This window comes from Myotis davidii, unplaced genomic scaffold (assembly GCF_000327345.1).
Source record: "Myotis davidii unplaced genomic scaffold, ASM32734v1 scaffold162, whole genome shotgun sequence".
In the NCBI taxonomy this organism is placed as follows: Eukaryota; Metazoa; Chordata; class Mammalia; order Chiroptera; family Vespertilionidae; genus Myotis; species Myotis davidii.
This window is the reverse complement of record NW_006300036.1, coordinates 1,199,820-1,219,325: the sequence shown is the minus strand read 5'-3', so window position 1 is coordinate 1,219,325 and position 19,506 is coordinate 1,199,820. Positions and strand designations below refer to the sequence as shown.

The 19,506-nt window shown below is 35.7% G+C and overlaps 1 long non-coding RNA gene across 1 annotated transcript in view; it reads right to left on the bottom strand.

Moving 5' to 3' along the window:
* The window catches only part of LOC107185057, a 245,330-nt gene that overhangs the window by 174,883 nt on the left and 50,941 nt on the right, over positions 1–19,506 (bottom strand). The window lies entirely within an intron of this gene.

Sequence of the window (19,506 nt, the reverse complement as noted above, 5' to 3'; positions counted from 1 at the left end):
CAGTTATTATTTGCTTAAATTCTTGGGTTATATGTGCATTATTGGAGGTTTGTAAAAAATAATTTACCACAACCACATGAGGTTGGATGTTAGGAGAGAAAGCATGATTCAGTATTATAAAATCTATTCTTAAGAATAGAAAATTTATATATAAAAAGAAATGATATTTTATGTCAAAGGTGCTGGAAAGGAGAATGAAAATATGTACAGACATTCTTCACAAAAACATTAAAAGGAATATGCTATTTTCTGAACATTATAAAGAGTCACTATTTTAAACTAACAGCTTGTATTTATTTAACGGTGGAACCTAGGAATATGGTAAGGATCCCCATTACCATCATTACTTTGTATTATTATTTGGGGATTTATGATTAACCAACCTAATGTAAAACCAAAAATGGAGTATAAATATTCAGTAGTTATAATCCACAAAGAATTACATGAAATGAAATATTATGAATATCACTTAAAATATAATTCCATTTAATATAAAGCTAGAAATATAATCAAAAGAAGTCATAGTCAAAACAGCAATAAAAAATATCAGTAACCCAGCATAATCTTAAAATGAAATCTCTAAATCATGTAGAAAAAATTAAAACTATAGCTGTTATCTATATAAGTAAAATATATGATAAAAATTTAAAAAATGAGATTTTAAATTAAGAATAAAACATAATTCTGGATGAAATTATTGAACCTCATTTATATTTGTAATATATTTTTCACAGTTATTTATATGTTTCATGTAAATGAAATAAAATAGGAGCTTTGGGGGAAATTTAAAATATTTTTTCTAACATGACATTCATTTAGAATGAATAAACAGGTGAGACTATCAGAGTTAATTTGAAGCAGCCACTCCCACCACCACAACTACAAAACACATTATAAACTTAGAATAAGTAAGTCTATGGCTGTGGTATAAAAGTAGACAGTTGAATGGAAAAGAATAAATAGCCCAGAAATGATTATTGCTTATAAAAAATGTCTTGTATAATAAAGTGATTGTAAATCAATAAAATGGGGAGGAGAAGGCTTAGTCAAACGAGATAGAGGATAAATAGTTAGCAATTTGGTAAAAGTCATGTCTTTCTCTGTGTTAGGGCAAGTGTGAGATGTGGATTAAAAGGAGAGAACTGTGTCAAGGCAACTTTTCTCCTGCAGTTCTGCCCCTGAAGCTATCCTGGGGAAGGTGGCTGGGCGGTGGGGGAAGGTATAACAGAGGGAAGCTTGGATTAAGAAATCTGGCCAGCATGATAGATATTATCTCCTTTAGTTAGGTTGAAGTAAGAATTTTAATAAACAGCTAAGGGTGATATGAACAGATATCAACCATGACACTAGCCTTCAATGACTGCATCAGCAAAAAAGTTAAAAGAAAATTTTCATTAATAGGAAGAATGGTGTAAGCCTGAAATTTTGCTTCCTATAACATCATTTGTAATATTGCATATTATTAACAACTGGTTGGAGTGTGTTAAAAGATTAGGGGCTACCCTCAAACATTAAAATGCCTGTTTATGGAGTACAATGCTCTGGGCATAGTAGGAAGCACTTCACATGGGTTCTCTAATTTCATTCTCACAATGAGGTGTATGTTGTTATTGTTATCATCACCTCATTTTTACTTAAGGGGAAATTGAGTCTCAGGGAGGTTATGAGACTTGTAAAGATTACAAGTCTATTGCTAATAGACGACAGAGCTACAGTTTGAACCTTGACATTTTGATAACAAAATCTACTCTTAATCACCATAATATATGTAATGAGAAACACCATGATATGCACATTAGAATTATGACTAAAAAGTGCATAGAAATTCAAAATGAAATACATAAAAATGCTGAGGTATGAGGTATTAAAGTGGTGAGATGGATAATACATCATTTTCTCTTTTTCAAGTTTTTAAGAATTAAGGCATGATACTTTAAAGTAAGATATTTTCTAAATGAAGAACAATTGTGATGCAATTAAAAATATTCATACGTAGTGTCCCATCACAAATCTGTCACACCTATGGGAAACCTAACAACCAACCTGAACATAGGCTGAACCTCAGAGGTAGTATAAACCTCAATAAACTCAAGGATTTTCCAATCTAAACTGCTTCTTGGATAACACTTTCCATGCTCTCTTAGTGTGAGTATATGTCAAGCAACATCCAGCCAATATCTGGATATGGCTTTAACAAAATTGGCCCTACTTTAAGGTTTTGCTAATGTCGATACTGACAACTAAACGATGAGGAAGGTGATGTTGATGATGATGGTGCTAGTTACCGAGCATTTTATTCAATGGCAGACAATGCACTGAGTATTTTTCTTGCAATTTCTTGCTCTCAGAGTAACTTCACAATTGTATTATCTTTATTTTATATATTTGCCTGTGATTGATTTCACCCCACCCTCCTGAAAATACTATTTATTTCTGTGCTCTGGTCTAGCTGCTTTTGATAAATATAAAAAGACATGCATTTATCTTCTTGACCAAGCATTGTGCTGTTCATGTTGGCAATTCCTGTCTGCATTCACTGTACCTTCAATAGTCACAGGCCACATTCAGTCTGGTGGGATCTCAATGAAAGCGCTGGCCAATTCCTAGAGTGCTCATCTACTGTCAGGCACAGATAAAGTGGCCCTCATGCCAAATTACATAATGTTGAGGGGTAGATAATTGATAGAAGATATGGAAGGGGGAGAAGAAGGGAAGAAGAAGAGAAAGCTAGGGAGGACAGGGAGGGTTGAGGAGGAAGGGAGTAAGTAAGAAAGAAAGGGAAGAAGGAAGGATGGGAGGAAAGAAAGGAAGTGGTAGGCTCTTCATTGGTAAGGTGTTGTACCATGCAATTTTGTGAAATCACTATAGGTTTAGTCAACCCAGTCAGCATGTTGGGAACACTCTGGTGTCTGGGCTGCCTCCACAAAGCAGGCTGGAAAAAGTCCCAGATTACCAAGCCACCAGGCAATGCTTTCTTGATTGGCAGTATTCTGCTGTTCCCTTCTCAGGGCCGGAAAAGTGAGTAGTAAAAGTTAGCCCACAGGCAGCTGGGTAAATGCCTAATGGTTCTCTGGAATAGGTTAGCAATAAAGCAGTATATCAAACTTTAGGCTTCACAATTTTGAACTGAACAAAATGGAATTTTTAGAAGTTTGTGGGCTGACTTGTGAAGAAAAGCAAAGTATGTCTATAATATTTAGTCTAGTAAATGGAAGAATGAACAGGGTCAATGCCAGAAGTGGCAGAGGCCAGTCCACCAGAGAGAGGAAGCTGGTACTTACTGCTCTCTTGGTAATAATGTAGTTGTTATTGAATTTTTAAAAAATTAATTCATTTATTTTATTGATCATGGTAAGTGTAGGATCCAATATGGGTCACTTTGTTCTAATTAACAGAATGCCAAAGGATGTATTCTTGCTTTTATAAACAGCATGTAGTATATGAGAAGGAAGGCATTTTTGTGGTTCCAGATACTGTATGCATATTGTATTTCCCTACTGTGTTCTGTAAGTAATATTGCTAAGGGAAAAAAATGCTGCTATCAGCCTTTGTCCTTAAGGAACTTATAAGATATTCTTAATTGAAGCATCCCTTTTTATTTTTCTACCACCCATGAAAATGTACTAAAGTAATCCATTTTGAATCTTGCCAGGGATTTATGTGAAGTTCACTTGTCTATCATTGAGAAAACCAAAGATTGAAATGTTGTTTGACATTCCCACTCCAATGTTTTCAGCTCCCACTATGGTCTTGCCCTCAGGCTCATTCTACTTAGAGTTTTTCAAAGGCCAGCATTTTGAGAAGTGGGATCAGGAGCTATTTATTTTTTCCTCCTTGAAGCACTAAATCGGGTGCAATTATTCATTCATTAATTCAATGTTTTCACCATGTATTGAGAACTTCCTAAAAAGTTCCGTACAGAGGTAAGACTTGGTTGCTACCATTTAGGTATTTACCAAGATAGAATTGAGGATCTCAAAGTGTAGTTCCCCAAATAGCAGTATCAGCATCACATGGAAATCGTTAGAAAGATTCAATTTCAGGCACACTGAATCACAAATTCTTGGAAACTGTTGTAACAAACCCTGTCCCCTTGGGCAATCATGATAATGTGTAGTAAAGTTTAATAACTATTGGAATAAGCCACATGCATAAGCAAATAATAATAGTATTATACCTCCGTCATTGTCAACCTGCTTCTGGAGCACAGAGGAGCGACTAACCACAATAATATGGGAGTGAATCATAAATCCGTGCCCTAGTTATACACAGAGGTGGACAAGTACTGTTTGGTTTCCAGGGTTTGTGTATGGAAAGAAAACCTTTCTTCACCTGCCTGTTGATGTATATTATTTTGATAGGGGTATGTTTATTATGAAGCCATCATAATATTAGTTATTTCAAAAACTAAATTAGGTTGTGGAAGAAGATGGGGTAATGGACAGCAAATTAATAAGTAATTAATTAATCAAAAAGCCATAAGCATAGAAAGCCAAAATCGGATGAGGTAACATATTGAAACTTATAGTAAATTATAAGCAGCCAGCCCAGCCACAGAGAAGCTAGGCAGGTTGTACAGGTGTTAACAAATGGAGGCAAGTAGGTTGCAAACCAACGCCAAGTTGACTGCGTTGATTATTTCTCCCTTGTGATTGACCTTCTTGACCTCTTTTCCTAAAGGGAGAGTCTTTGCCTTTGCCAAGTACCTTCATATCTAGGGGGAGATGGTTCCTGAGCTCTATGAGACACTAACGTTCTTTGAATACTTTATGAAGATTTTAGTTCACTTTTTTTATTTCTAAACAGAGTTAGACCTTATTCATCTTTATTCTCAGATGATTCAATAATTGAAGTATTGCTGTAATAGTTTTCCAGTTTTTAAAACATTGATTGATGCAGAGCGTATAAAGTCTTACTGACATTGCAGATTTCAGGATAACCTACAATTTCACATAAACAATAGACAGGTTGGTTGCTTCACATTGGTGTGCGGTATCTAAGATCTTTAGGCTACAGCTTATTACTGGGGGGAGACTGAGGGATCAATGTACCAGGTCTCCTATGCCGACCCTTCTCACATGACTGCCCTTCAGCTGTACCAACAACACACCTCCATTTCAGCACTTACTCCTTTGTTCTTCGTTTATCTGTTTCTGTATCTGTCACCTCTATTGGAATTTGAACACACTGAGGTTTCTGATCTCTTCCACGTGCCCAGTAATTAATACAATGTTTGAGAGATGATTTATTCCATAAGGATTTATTGAATAAGTGAATGAATGGTTATGTGATAAAGTACACGATTCTCCTTGTTCAAAATCATGGCATACTTTCTGATAAATAGCCTCTATATTTTCTAGTAGACAATTACAGTAGAAACTATCACAGAGATTTAAGGCTTTATGTTTATACTGTATCAGGTTATGTCTTGCATACGATAGAAGATTTCATTTATAAAGAACAAAAGTGATTAATTATGGAATACATATTTTATGTTGTGCTAGATACTTTACATTTCTTTTCTCACTTTATTCAAAACAAACAAGTGTTTACAAATGAGAATATCAGCAGACATGTTTAATACTTTTAATGGAAACAGTTTTGGAAATCCAGGCTTAATTCCATAAATATCCATTTCCTTTATACTTTTCCTTCATCATTATTCTACTCTCCATCTTGTTTTTAGAATTTTAAATATATATATAGAAACATCAATGATGAGAGAGAATCATTGATCAGTTGCCTCCTGTACGCCCCATACAGGGGATGGAGCCAGAAACCTGGGCATGTGCCCTGAATGGGAATCAAACCGTTATCTCCTGGTTTATAGGTTGGTGCTCAACCACTGAGCCATGCTAGCCAGGCTCTACTCTTCATCTTTTAACCACCTTTCTCCAGCTCTAGTTCATTTCTCTGCCACATGTTTAAATAACTTGCTACATAAAAGTTGAATTTGAGAAAATAGCTGCCCCAATTTGTGCAGAACACTAAGGTTTTATCCCCACGGCTGTCTCCCAAAGAGGCACGACAGGGAAAGGTGGTTGGTTCTAGTGGCCTTGGTTCCTTTAATAGTTCTGTGAGTGTTGGAGATCCTAAAGATAGTGCCTTTCCACTCAGAGCCAATATCAAAGAACCACAGAAAATAAGAGCTTATTCTACTTCCCACTAACATCTGCCTCACTTGGGCACACATGGCCCAAATAGATTTTTAAAAGCATTTTATTAGCATACTGAAAATTCCCATCAAATTCTAGACTAGAGAGCTCACCAAGTCACACACTATATTGAAAACTGTCCTTCATGAGACTTCAAAGGATAGGCCTAATACGTTTTTCTCATCTCTGATATCAACAATTCTATTATACTTTGAGTAACTTAATACTTCTGGTATTTCCAAATGAAAATTTATTACATAAAATGAAGTTTTTAAAAGCACAAGGGGGTAAAATCATATTTAATGAGGGATGAGATGATTTTAAGGGCTACAGTTTGTTTCTAAAATGATTGGAATCATTCAAAATTTCTGAAATACTCTGCCTTAAGCATTCTGATGGTGAGATGAGCTTTAACTGTCTTCAGAGCTTAATATCTGAAAGCTGGCTTTGCAGGGGGGCTTCCCAGAATCAAACACACCAGCATCTTTAGGATGCTTATCTTTACTTGTACAAATAATGTTGTGAATATAATCATTTCCATGTGAAAACAACAGCAATTATTTAAGTTTTTTGATACACAATAAGCTTCTAATGAATCATGTTGTTCAGAATTTTGTCTCACCTAAAACAGACAAAACCATTACCTCAGATAAAATTATGATTATTTTATTAACAATAGGTATTGTGCTGTTTTGTGAAAAGCAACAAAATAAAACAAAAATCCAAAAACCACTAGCAGAGATTTAATAGTTTTGGCCTCTTAAAGTTTTGTATCTTTTCTTTAAAATTCTCTGTCAATGCCAAAGTTCAATCTCTGCTATCCTAGTTGTAGTGCATAAAAAAGGTAAAAGTCAATTAAAGTCATACACTTCTAGAAAAGCATCTAAATGCATGGAAACATTATTAAGTTAACTCCTTTTTGTTTTGTTTATTCTGGCAGTTCTCCTCCAAATTGTGTCCAAATGACTTTTATTTCACTGCAAAATAAAGAAAGCCGTGCATTTTCTTTTCTTGGCAGGTGAAGGTAGGACTAATACAGAGAGGAACTTCTTTGGTAAAGTATGGGTGCTACGGAAACTGACTAACTGACGGCATCACCCACAAAGAAGAAGCTCTTGGGGCTATTTCGCTGGGTATGGAAATCAGTACACGCTGTTCACTTACTGTACAACACCTTAGTACCAAAAGCTTATTGATAATAAGAAAATAAGTAAAAATATCTAATCCCAGTACCAAAGGGAGTCTAGAGCTTCCTGTAAGATTACAAATTAATATTCAAGTTCAATAATGCCTTATTTTATGTGACTTGTTTCCTGCCATAGTTTTTCTAAACCAGGGTTTTTTTTTTCATATTCATGGGAAATATAAATTGATTTGGGCTAGCTTTTTTTTTTGCTCATGGAAAAAAGGAAGTATACATGGCCTTTCAAGTGAGCCAATCACTTCAGAATAAGGTCATCTATTCAGCTAAAGCAGGATTGCTTTTAGAAGCAGAACAATAGCCCTGTATAGGGAGGCATGCATTTTGTCAGAAGTAGACTTTATCTGCATGCTTTGTGCAAAATCCTTTAACCTTAACTTGAACAAAAAACAACCCTGAAAATGTTGCATTGTGCCAAGTGGCTGGTCGCTAGTCTCAGACAACTAATGTGTATTTACATATATGTGTGTATTTATATATGTAATGTGTATATATGCATATCCTATATAATAAAAGGCTAATATGCAAATTGACCAAATGGTGGATCAGTGGGCAGATTATCAGTGCAGACGCCCTGGTGATCATTGGGCTCCCACAGGGGGAGCACCACTCAGCCAGAAGCCGGGCTCACAGCTGGTGAGCACAGTGGCGGTGGCAGGAGCCTTTCCTGCCTCCACGGCAGCACTAAGGATGTCCTACTGATGGCTTAGGCCTGTGGGGAGTGGGCCTAAGTTGTCAGTTGGACATCCCCCAAGGGCTCCTGGACTGTGAGAGGGTGCAGGCTGGGCTGAGGGGACCTCTCCAGCCAAGTGTACAAATTTCATGTACTGGGCCTCTAGCCTGTGTATATATACACACACACACATGTGAACATATGGATATGTGTAAGTATATATTATATGTAATGTATATGTATACAAGTACACTTTCTTTTTAAAATTTCTGGTTTATCTAGTTTGATAGAAGAATAAACATACCTTTCGATCATTATATTTTAGGAGTCATTTATCAAAAATGCATGGAGTTAAACATATTGTAGTATTTACTAGAAGTGGATAATACATGTTTAAAAAGGATCTACCAACTAAGCAAAACAAAAAAATATTACTAAGCTATCAGTGTGTGTGTGTGTGTGTGTGTGTGTGTGTGTATAGATGTATATATATATTAATATATTTATACTATGTCAATTATAAATAGTTAGAGATTTTCCTTTGCTAAATCTTTAGATAGTTTTATTTCAAGGGGGAAATAATATCCCAAATAAGGGAAAAAATATCCCTTATTTCTCTTGTTTTATATATAACTATCTCCTTTTGTCTCTGTCTGTCTCTCTCACACACACACACACTCACATATACAAACTTACAAACATTATTTTTCTTCCATTATTCTTTTTCACTTTATTCAGAATAAGGAACAAGATTAGTCATTTGGGTTCTGAAAACACACACACACACACACACACACACACGCAATCATGGAAATATATTGAAGGCTCAGACTTGCTTGAGATTCAGGAGGACTGTCTTGTAGGATTTTTTTTTATAGTGATAGAGAAGGTTTTGTAAGGGAGTTATGCCTGAGCAGGGGTTGAGTAATAAGTTATTCAAGTGGACAGGCATGTAGAGATGTAAGTGCACACATTTCATGCATCAGTAAAGTGTACTCAGTGGTATTAAGGGACATAGAACAGTGGTGTGGTGGAAAATTGGGGTATAGAAATAGTGGGAAAAATTGGTAATAGTTTGGTTTTGTAGAAATGTAAAGTGTGAAGAAGAGACATTAAAGACAAATGTTGAAATTGTTAAGGATCAGATGAAGTTCTTTGTATGCCATTGATGTAGTTTTGGCTTTAGGTGGCAGAGAGTCATTAAAAGATTTTAAACCATGGATTGACATATTCAGGTGTACATTTAGATGAATCACTCCTGCAGATGTGTAGTGAATAGGGCAAGAAGCATTATGGAGGCTTTAACTAAGGAATGGCCAATGGAGGTTGAGATAGCTAACCTTTTTGAAAAATATTTAGGAGAGAAAATCGATGACTTGGCAAATGATTAGATAAGGGAAAGGAAAAACAAGTTAAGAATATTGCCTGGTTACAGGCTTGTTCAAGTGTATTGGTGACACTGACAAGAAAAAGAGATATATCAGAAACAGCAGGCTTGGCAAGAAAGTTGCTGGGCATTTTGAATCTGTGTAACTGTAAATAGAGGTTGACTGTATGAGTCTGGAATTTGGGAAAAAGTTAATGGTGGGAGAATTTATAAATTATAAGGGGTGATTAAGAGCACCTCAGGAAAAAAACACAGCATAAAAAAGGATAGAATTACTGATAAACGATTGGAGGTATAACAGTTAAGGATAGATAGGAGAAGAGGAGAGATGGAAATGATCAAGAGAGCAGAAGAAGAATGAAAAGAGTCTTATGTCAAAGAATATAATGGATGGGAGGCTTTCAAGGTCATAGTTTTGAAAAGAAGTAGCTGAAATTCCTTACATAGCTTAAAAAGATATATAAGACTAAACTTAAAACATCAAGACATTTCATGTTGTTTTATTTCAGAGGAAGGTTAGTTGAATCCATAGTTCAAATGTGAAATTCAAGTTCGTAGAAATATTTTCATGTCAAATCTGAGGCCAGAGAATTTAAAAGATTGACAAAAAACTATTTTCTTGGTGTAAATTCAAGTGTATATTCTTCTAACAAAGGAAATCATCAAGATGAAAGACAACCTGTCCAATGGCAAAAATATTTGCAAATCACGTATGTGATAAGAGGTTAAGATCCATATAAAGAAATCATACAACTCAATAGTCAAAAAACAACCAATCTGATTACTAAATGGGTGGATGACCTAAACAGACCTTTTTCCAAAATTTTAACTAACCTTCCTTTGAAAGATGTACAGATGGTCAACAGGTACATGAAAAGATACTCAATATCACTAATCATCAGAGAAATGCAAATTAAAGCCACAATCGGATATTCACTCATACCTTTTAGAATCTATACATATAAACAGGGATATGCTAATTAGCTGAGCATCACGACCGCCTGGAGGAGCTGCATCAGGAGCGCTCAGGAGGAGCTGCAGGCAGATGGGCAGGAGGGGACTGCATGCCGCCCCTACCCCAGCGGCCTCAACAGAGACACAACACACTGGGGGCGGGCCAGAGCAGAGACACAACACACAGGAGCCCCTGCCCCAACCCCAGCAGACACAAAGCTTCGACCGTGGCGCTAAGTGGGTCAGGCGTGGGTCCCGGCTCCCCACGGGGTGCCTCCTCACATGGCAGGAGGCGGGAGGTGGGGCGCCTCCTCCTGCAATTTCAGTTGCGTGCTGGGCCTCTAGTATCTATATAAAAAATGACAAGAAATAACAAGTATTGCTGAGGATGTGAAGAAAAGAAAATCTTTGTTCACTGTTGGTGAGAATGTAAATCGGTACAGCAGCTATGGAAAATAGTATGGAGGTTGCTAAAAAAAAATTCAAAGTAGGACTACTATATGATCTAGCAATTCCACAAAAATACTAATTTGGAAATGAATATGCACCCTCATGTGCATTGCGGCATTATTTACAATAGTCAAGATATGGAAACATCCTAAATATCCATCAACGAATGGATGGAAATGATGTAGCGTGTGTATACAATGGAATACTATTCAGCCATAAAAATGAATGCAATCTTGCCATTTGTTCTGACATGAATGGACCTGGAGGGCATTATGTTAAGTGAAATAAGGCAAAGACAAATACTCTTTGATCTCACATGTGAAATTTAAAACAAAACAAACCAAGATTATAGATACAGAGAACAGGTTAGTGTTTGTCAGAGATGGAAGTTGGGGAGTGAGCAGAATGAGTAAAGGGGGTCAAAAGATACAAACTTCCAGTTGTAAAATAAATAAGTCATGAGAATGTAATGCATTGTATGGTGACTATACTTAATAATACTATATTGCATATTTGGAAATTGCTAAGACAGTAAATCTTAAAATCCTCATAAAAAAGACTATGTGATCGCAGGCCAGTGAAAAGCATAAAGACTGCCAACAGTAAAGGAAAGAAAGAAAGAAAGAAAGAAAGAAAGAAAGAAAGAAAGAAAGAACGAAAGAAAGAAAGAAAAAGCAAACCTAGAATCTGTATGAAATAAGTTCTGCATCTAATTTTACAATTCTTTGTTTTATTACTCTCTGGTAACGGTGATTTTGTAGGGCTTCTGGCCTATTACTATACATATTTGTGCACTGAACCTGCTTCTTTAAATAAATGTGATTTAAAAAAGAACTCATCTTTTCCTGGCCGGGTGGTTTAGTTGGTTGGAGCATGGTCTCATATACCAAAAGGTTGCAAGTTTGATTCCTGGTCAGGGTACATATGGGAGGCAAAGGATCAGTGATCAATGGATCAATGTTTCTCTAGCAATTGATGCTTTTCTCTCTCTCTCACTCCCTTCCTCTCTCTAAAAATATCCTTCAGGATTTTTAAAAAAACAACAACACATCTTGCCAAATTGGATTTACTATTTTTTCCCCTGGAGCCATTTGTACATACCCAGGTGAATTCCCAAGTAAAGAGCTCATGAAGATGATAAAGATGAATGAGATTCCTTCTACCTACATGACTTACTCTTTTTAAAAAATATATGTTATTAATTTTTTACAGAGAGGAAGGGAGAGGGATAGAGAGTTAGAAACATCGATCAGCTGCCTCCTGCACAACCCCTACTGGGGATGTGCCCACAACCAAGGTATATGCCCTTGACCAGAATCGAACCTGCGACCCTTCAGTCTGCAAGCTGATGCTCGAGCTACTGAGCCAAACCGATTAGGGCTACATGACTTACTCTTAAACATTACTGCAATAGCTAGTGTTCTTACTATTCAAATCAGGGACATACAGGAAATTTAGGGTGACTAAAGGAGCAGTTTTAAGAGATATTAATAGATAATTTTCAAGAGGAAAATATGAGAATACCTGTTAGAAATCCACTGAGGATCTCTAATGTCTCCCTTATTCAGCAAAAGAGAAGGAAAATCACCAGAGTAGCAGAAAATACAAAGAAACAATTCTTTTAGAACACATGGTGAGTCACGCCCTCTACTAATAGGTTAACAGACACAGTCAGCCTGTAAAACAATTCTTTCAGATATTTTACCCCATTTCCCAATTGGGAAAAAAACAAACACAAACCTTGGAAAAATCAATAATGTGTTGAAAATTAGATAGCTATTCCCCAGTGATAGAAAGGTCATTCAAAGTCAAATGACCCAAAGTCAATGGTATTGTCTAAAATCCAACAGATTTCAACTAAGTTTGGATAAATGCAAAAGTTGATTCATAGTAGGAAAGTACAGATGTCATCCCAATCAGGCTTATGGATATTGTGGTTAGCACATAAAGTTCTCCAATATTGGTCCCAACCAATATTATTAGATAACTCAGTTCTATGAAGAGAGATGTCTTTTATGTCACAGAGTGGGAGTCTCTCACTTCTTTTTGACTCAAGAAAGAATAAACAAATTTGATTTTTTTTGTCTTGATAGAAATAAACATAACAGAAGTGGGGAGACTCATGATATAAAGAGGAAGGGTAGCACATATCACCAATTGTTTATATCTAATTCATAAAACTTTGAGATATTTATTACATATGAATGAGAGTGCAACAAAAGATTGGTATCCATCAACTTCATTTATTACTTTCCCTATGGTTTGGCAACTTTATACCTCGTGTCTACTTTCTATGCCACCAGTCTTCGCTTTGGTTTCTACCTTGGTTCAGTGGGACTTGCTGTCTCAACCACCACTTTATCTTCTAATTCATGATTTTCTGCCTCCTTTATGGCTTGACTCAGTTTGACTGACCTCAAGTAAACAGACTCTTGTTAAAATTCCATATCCCTCTTTGGTAAAATGTCCCAATGGGAAGCCACGTTGGTCTTGGTCCAGTATACCTTCACCTGGGCTTTAGGCTCAGGTTGATCAGCTGTTAGAATGGAAGAATAACTAAAAGCAACCAAATGCCAAGAACAACCAGTCTTTATCCCAATCCAAGTTGCAGATGAGTCACACATAAAATACTCATTACCAGTATCCTACTGTTCCTGAATCCTCAAAAACACTGCTGGCTGTGAAAAATCATGGTGGCTGATCACAAGAGTACTGCTTACAATTTTGTAGTTCTTACTATTGTTCATGCCTCTATTTTCTTGTCTGTTTGCAGTAGTACAGATAATAAAAAGTGCAGTTTTTATCTTTTGAGTACTCAATTATTTTACCATTTTTCATGTTAAGAATTGTTGGGTCTGGATAGCAGTGCGAAATTTCCATATCTACAAATTTAATTGTCCTAGACTTGGGGTCAGAACATTAAAAATTATCAATGTTCTACTCTTTTTATCTTTTCTGTGTTTTTAATAATGGGGTGAATGCATAGGTCAAGTGTATGGTTGCAGAGAAGCCCCATGAAGAACTGTGTGTACTTTGAACATGGAAATAGGTCAAAATACAAATAGGGGGCTTTTGCTCTGGCTTAAATAAAAGAAAATATGACTATGGACCAAGACAAAATCATATAAAAATAAAAATAGAAAATTTCAGGGCTCATATTTTCATTGTCATAGTCAACATTTCACCTCCCCATATTCCTCAGTTTGGCTTTCTTTAGAGTGGTAAGAGGCAAGGGACAGACAGAGAAGAACAAGAGAGCTGTAATAATAGATGATTTAAAACAAAAACACAGTGAAGACAAAAGTTGAGAAATGACTTACGTCTTCTATAGATACAGAATGTGAGAATGATCTACCCTCATAAAAAATAGATGTATGTCAATTAAATACTCTCAGAAAAAGTCCTTTGCAATGGAGTTTCTTCATTTCCTATTAGAAATAGGAATGCAATAATACAGTTGATATTTGCTGAGGAAAATATCATTGTACTTAGAGGCTTCCATTATTAGGCTAGTGTTTCCTCAGAACAGTGTAAAGAGGCATTAATATATCTCCCAATGTGTATTTCAGAAAAACTCTTAACTTGCAAGTAAGAAAGTTGCCTCTCTGAATTGGGAAATGATAAAATAAAACACAGCTATGTTACACTGTTATTGCTCCACCAAGATAACATTTAATGAGTTGATTGTTTAGCAACATACTGGGTGATTTTTGTTATTTATCTAACCAAATGAACCAGTTGTTTAGGTGCAGGCTATACATAGCTTTAAGCTTTCTGGTGACTACTCTTATGTGAGAATTCTACCCAGTTGATTGTTTTGTACTCCCTCAGAGGAAGGGTAATTCTGTACTAGATCACTTTTTTAAAATTAGCAAACTTTATGGAAAATTTGTTATGTATAGCCATCTCTAGAGAAAAAATTATTCAGCTGGATTACCATAGGATTGACTCATTAATAGCCTACTTTGAATAATGACTAAGTTACCCTTTAGCATGCTTGACTGTGGCAATGGGATTATTGAAATACCAAAGAAAGCTTCATTTTCCAACATTAAATCAACATTTCCTACTCTTGATCTTTATGGCTATCAGGAATACTACGTATTACTATATTTTGTCGTACTGTAATGAATTTTTATATCAGTGATTACATCCAAATATTTAAATGACAAATGTTCATTTTGCTGAACAAATTTCTACTAGTAAACAAATAGATATAGCAATAACATAAATGCTGATAAATGAAAGATGACCCACTATGGTGAATACAATAAAGTGATATATATGTGTGTCTGGAATAATCTAACAGAAAAAGTAGTGGAAGGTTCTATGGGTTAATAAAAACAATATATCAGGGTTACAATGATTAAAGAATAGGAAACAACCTGCAAAATTAAGGTGTTAGGATAGGTTAAGTAAGCTAGATATATCCATCTAATAATACTAATGGAATATTACTTGTTCATTTGAGAAAAAATTTTAATAACTTGAGAAAGGTTTTGTACCTAAACAAATGATAAGGAAATCTAACAAAATATTAGCCATATGTGATCATTTGAGTGATCAAAGGGTGGGTGTTCTTTCCCCATTTTTCATACTCATAAAATAGTAAGGAAAAAAATAATGCATATAAATTCATGAGGACAGGTAGTTTTTGATCTGTACTGATCACTTGCTCCCTATTCCCTGCAAAAAGTAGAAATATATCTTATATTTTTTGAAATTAACTTTCATTAAAAAATTTACATATAAATTTGAAGACCTCTATTTCCTCATCTGGTGCAGAAGTTAGAATAATGATATGAGGACAATGTAATTCCACTAATGACTAAAGTTTTATTGTATTTCCAACTCTAAGTTTTCTGATAGCAAAAGAAAAAATCAAAAGGCAGCTGCAAAAGTTATATTAATCATGAATATAATGAAAATAATTCTTTGAAAGAAGCAAGGATTTACCCCACTCTTAGCTTTGAAAAATTTCTCATGTCACACTTCATAAACAGAGGGAATACAGAGTAATATAATGAAAAAAATCATGCTCAAAAAACTCCCCTAGATTAAATGTTAAGGTGAGATTCCTTTGATGTGTTACTATGAAATCCTAATGAAAGCCTAGGACACCCTACTACAGTATCTGGGAGAATGCAATCCTATTGAGGTCAAAAGAGTATCATTTAATGTTTAGCTCTTGGGATGTCTTAACCAGACACATTGTCTAGTAAACCCTGAAGAGAGAATAGGCTGTGTATTCTTTTGTTGTTGATCCTCACCCGAGTATATTTTTTCCATTTATTTTTATATATAGTGGAAGGGAGGGAGAGAAACATCATGTGAGAGAGACACATGGATTAGTTACCTCCCGCACATGCCCTGATCAGGTCCAGAATTGAGCCTGCAACTGAGGCATGTGCCCTTGACCAGAATCAAAACCAGGACCCTTCGGTCCACAGGCCAGCACTCCGTCCACTGAATTAAACTGTTTAGGGCAGGCTCTATATCTTAATTAATCATAAATCAAGAGGACCAAGGGCTTTTGAGTAATCAAGGGCAGTACTAATAGGGAATTTGTTTTTGAAAGACATTTGTGTACTCTACTAGATCAGGGAATTATTGTAGGGGAGGCAAGAAAAAATTTTAAAGATACATATAGGTCTTCACAGGGATGTCTCTCAATCAGTTTTCTTTTAGGGCAGAAGATTTTTTTTTATTGCTTTGTGTTTATTCCAATGCATTGCATGCAATAGGTGATAAATAAATGTTGTATAGAAAATAGAGGAAAAGTGTTCATATCTTTTTGGACTTCTAAAGGAAGTTTCTATTCCACTCTTGAATAGCTGAAGTAGAAAATCAGATTGACAGGGCACATTGCTCATTTTTCTTACTAAAAATATAGAAATTAATATTCATTGATTGATTCATTCATTCACTCAACAAACATTTATTGAGTGCCTCTAATGTACCAGTCCCCTTTGTGATACAGGGATTTAAATATAGAGTCTTTGTGCTTAGGGATCACTTGCCCACAGACTTCTTCATGGCTTTGGGCCACACTTTGTAGAATCAATACTGTCCTGAGCAAGAACTCTGATATGATTTGTCAAATTTAAAGTGCCAGGCGAGCCATTTTTTCTCAGTAAGAATGTAGCCCAAACCCCAATCAGGGTAAGTTTGAGTGTTACTGAGAGACTAATTTTCTAAAAAGCACATTAGAGTATCCCAAATGGCATTATAATATTTGCATTCAGCAGTCTCCAAAATGGCAGCTTAGAGACTTTGAAATCAATGGAGCGCCGCTCAGGGGGAATAATACGCACCGTGAGAATGTAGCCTAGTGTATCATCTAATGAATGATACCCAATAGAATAAACATGCATTTGAGCTGTCACTGCGGTTTGTTGTTTTTCTTCTTCTTCTTCTTTGATTAATACAATAAAAAGGGAAACAAGATAATGCAACTAACATCGCTCAACAGTGTAAAATTCGGTTTTCTTTTTTTCTCTATCTTTTGTTACTTGCTTTCGTCTTTTATCCACAGATTTACTACTCAGTTTCTCCACACAGATATTAGGTAAGTAAACTTTCTCCCCAGGGTACATTGCAATGTTTCTGGAATGCTTTGGGAAAAATATTTTATTTCCTTATGTCATAGCTAGGTTGAAGAGTGGATGTGAGAGATAAGGCGTGCCAACTTGTCTTTATGAACACACCAGTTGTTTATTTTCTGTTTTCCTTTGTTTTGTTCCTTCCTTTCTTTACTTCTTTCTCCTTCCTTTTAATCAATAGTTACAGATCACTTTATAAGGTATTGGACAATAGACATGAAAAAGATAGATATGATTCCTATTCTCGTGTACTTATATGTTACTTGGCATAGACATAAAGTAAGCACATCTATGAAAAGAACAATGCAGAAAATGAAAGTTGATGAAATGATAGAGAGTAGTTTGGATGAGCAAGATATTACATCATTTTTGTGGTTGAGAAAATTCTCTTTGATGAAATAATATTAAAACTGAGAATCAAATGACATAGTCAAGCAAAGATCTGAAGACAAAGATGTCCAAGCAAAGCAAATAGTTCAAAGGCCCCGTTTAAATTGTTCAAGAAATAGTAAAATAACTGGCATGAATGAAGCTTATAGCCAAAAAAGAAAAGCAGGAGATGTTGAAGTGGGAAAATTAGGCAAAGAGTAGATTTTGGGAGGCCTTGTCAAATGTCCAGATTTTATGCAAATAGAAAGGAGCAGGTGAGTTGTAAGTTAAGGTGTAATACAATTTAATCATTACTACAAAATGATCACCCTGGTTGCTATATCAAAAGGATTATTATCTACTACAGTGGTGACCGATGGCTATAAAGACAGATTCTGGGTAAGTTTTGGAGGTAGAGCTTAAAACACTTGCTGATGGATTGATGTTGGAAGTATGAGAAATTCAGGATGACTCATAAGATTTTGGCTAGAAAAATAGAATGGTGGTTTTTCTCACTGAGTGTGGAAGACTAGGAGAGAAACAGAATCAGAGTATGAGGTATACATGGGTAAATAAAAAATCTGCTTTGGGCTGTGTTAAGTTTGAGATACCTATTAGATACTAAGGTAGAATGACAAGTATGCATGTACAATGCTAGAACTCAGGGCTGGCAATAGAAACTTAATTATAAGTTCAGAAAGCTAGCTAGACTTGCCCCTTCTCCAATATACTATTTGGGGTGGTGATATATAGCACTCTCTTACAGTTACTGGCAGAAGATTGGAGAAAACTTTAGGAATAAAGCCTAAAACTTCATTGCAAAACAACACAATTAGCCTTTTCTGAAGACAATGACTTGATGAGTGTCATATTATTAATAAACTGATGCAGCTATTCTCAGAACAGAAATTACTTGTGATTTCCCAAGGAGTTCCTCTTAACTACTGGGGATTTACAGTCAGATCTGTACAGATAGTTATAATCCAGTGGAAAAAGAATGAGCAGAACAATCAGGAGTCTCCAGTAAATGCTTAAGCCAGCTCCACGAGCAAATTTCATCTAAAACATTGAGCTTCGGAACTCACTCTTTCTCCCACATACATACATTTTGGCTTGCAAAACATATACTTCAGTTAATTAAACATTTTGCTTATGAATTAGTCCATATAGTAGAATAGTCTGTACATGGAGGCAAAGCTTCTTTTTAGAAAGTGTAAACGGAATGGAGTACACAAAACAAATGAATGAATGAATGAATGAATGAATGAAATGCAACATCTACATGGCTACTATTAAAATTTAAGATTTAAATCCTCCTTTGAAGAGCATAGGTCACCAAAGATGGATTGGAAGTATAGACTGCAAGCTCTATGTCAGCGGTTCTCAACCTGTGAGTCGCGACCCCTTTGGGGGTCGAATGACCCTTTCATAAGGGTCAACCTAAGACCATCAGAAAACACATATATAATTACATATTGTTTTGTGATTAATCACTATGCTTTTATTATGTTCAATTTGTAACAATGAAATTGGGGGTCACCACAACATGAGGAACTGTATTAAAGGGTCGCGGCATTAGGAAGGTTGAGAACCACTGCTCTATGTAGACAGAAGCCATTTCTGCCTTGTTCACTGCTGCATTTCCAGTCATCCTTGCAGCACAGTGCTTCACTATGGCTGGTGCTCAGTAAATGCACCAGAATGCAGCACACAAG